Here is a 2,500-nt window from a genome sequence, read left to right as displayed (position 1 = left end):
CAATTATATATGAATATATATTTTTTTCAATGAAAAATTCTGTGATGCTATTTTTGCATACCAACAAAAATAGGATCAACGTTCCAAGACATCATTGAAAATTAATAATATCGGTTACTTGATAAAATATAAATTAGTTGTATAGAATTTAGTTTCATTTTATGCATTCAATTATATATGAATATATATTTTTTTTAATTAAAAATTCTGTGATGCTATTTTTGCATACCAACAAAAATAGGATCAACGTTCCAAGACATCATTGAAAATTAATAATATCGGTTACTTGATAAAATATAAATTAGTTGTATAGAATTTAGTTTCATTTTATGCATTCAATTATATCTGAATATATATTTTTTTCAATTAAAAATTCTGTGATGCTATTTTTGCATACCAACAAAAATAGCATCAACTTTTCAAGTCATCACTAAAAATTAATAATATCGGTTACCTGATAAATTATAAATTAGTTATATAGAATTTAGTTTAATTTTATGCATTCAATTATATATGAATATAATTTTTTTCAATTAAAAATTCTGTGATGCTATTTTTGCATACCAACAAAAATAGCATCAACGTTCCAAGACATCATTGAAAATTAATAATATCGGTTACTTGATAAACTATAAAATAGTTGTATAGAATTTAGTTTAATTTTATGGATTCAATTATATATGAATATATATTTTTTTTAATTAAAAATTCTGTGATTCTATTTTTGCATACCAACAAAAATAGGATCAACGTTCCAAGACATCATTGAAAATTAATAATATCGGTTACTTGATAAATTATAAATTAGTTACATAGAATTTATTTTTATTTTAGGCATTCAATTATATATGAATATATATTTTTTTCAATGAAAAATTCTGTGATGCTATTTTTGCATACCAACAAAAATAGCATCAACGTTCCAAGACATCATTGAAAATTAATAATATCGGTTACTTGATAAAATATAAATTAGTTGTATAGAATTTATTTTTATTTTAGGCATTCAATTATATATGAATATATATTTTTTTCAATGAAAAATTCTGTGATGCTATTTTTGCATACCAACAAAAATAGGATCAACGTTCCAAGACATCATTGAAAATTAATAATATCGGTTACTTGATAAAATATAAATTAGTTGTATAGAATTTAGTTTCATTTTATGCATTCAATTATATATGAATATATATTTTTTTTAATTAAAAATTCTGTGATGCTATTTTTGCATACCAACAAAAATAGGATCAACGTTCCAAGACACCACTGAAAATTAATAATATCGGTTACTTGATAAAATATAAATTAGTTGTATAGAATTTAGTTTAATTTTATGCATTCAATTATATTTGAATATATATTTTTTTCAATTAAAAATTCTGTGATGCTATTTTTGCATACCAACAAAAATAGCATGAACGTTCCAAGACATCATTGAAAATTAATAATATCGGTTACTTGATAAAATATAAATTAGTTGTATAGAATTTAGTTTAATTTTATGCATTCAATTATATCTGAATATATATTTTTTTCAATTAAAAATTCTGTGATGCTATTTTTGCATACCAACAAAAATAGCATCAACTTTTCAAGTCATCACTAAAAATTAATAATATCGGTTACCTGATAAATTATAAATTAGTTTTATAGAATTTAGTTTAATTTTATGCATTCAATTATACATGAATATAATTTTTTTCAATTAAAAATTCTGTGATGCTATTTTTGCATACCAACAAAAATAGCATCAACTTTTCAAGTCATCACTAAAAATTAATAATATCGGTTACCTGATAAATTATAAATTAGTTTTATAGAATTTAGTTTAATTTTATGCATTCAATTATACATGAATATAATTTTTTTCAATTAAAAATTCTGTGATGCTATTTTTGCATACCAACAAAAATAGAATCAAGCAAAAATATCACTTATTTTTCCAATTTTCGACTTGTAGAACGATCAAGTATACTATTCTTTGGATTCTAAGATTTTTTTCAAGTGATTATTTTCAAAGTTGGGAAAAATGAAAAATTATTCTAAGTCCCCATTCGTAGTTCTTTTTGATTCGTATTGCTTCGGCGCAAAGTAGGTAGGGACACTTATGGATTTCTCAATTTTTGGATAGGGACAGCCGGATAGCCGTCATTCAGCATAAAAGCTATTGTTATATGCATAGTTTGATGTGAGGAATGGGAATTGATTGAAATTTTCAGCCGCCAATTGCCGGCTGGCCTGATTTTAAGGTTTGAGAATCTTGACAACGATTTTGCATACCGACAAAAATAGCATCAAGCAAAAATATCACTTATTTTTCCAATTTTCGACTTGTAGAACGATCAAGTATACTATTCTTTGGATTCTAAGATTTTTTTCAAGTGATTATTTTCAAAGTTGGGAAAAATGAAAAATTATTCTAAGTCCCCATTCGTAGTTCTTTTTGATTCGTATTGCTTCGGCGCAAAGTAGGTAGGGACACTTATGGATTTCTCAA

This window comes from Diachasmimorpha longicaudata, unplaced genomic scaffold (genome assembly GCF_034640455.1).
Source record: "Diachasmimorpha longicaudata isolate KC_UGA_2023 unplaced genomic scaffold, iyDiaLong2 ctg00000189.1, whole genome shotgun sequence".
In the NCBI taxonomy this organism is placed as follows: domain Eukaryota; kingdom Metazoa; phylum Arthropoda; class Insecta; order Hymenoptera; family Braconidae; genus Diachasmimorpha; species Diachasmimorpha longicaudata.
This window is presented reverse-complemented; position numbering follows the sequence as displayed.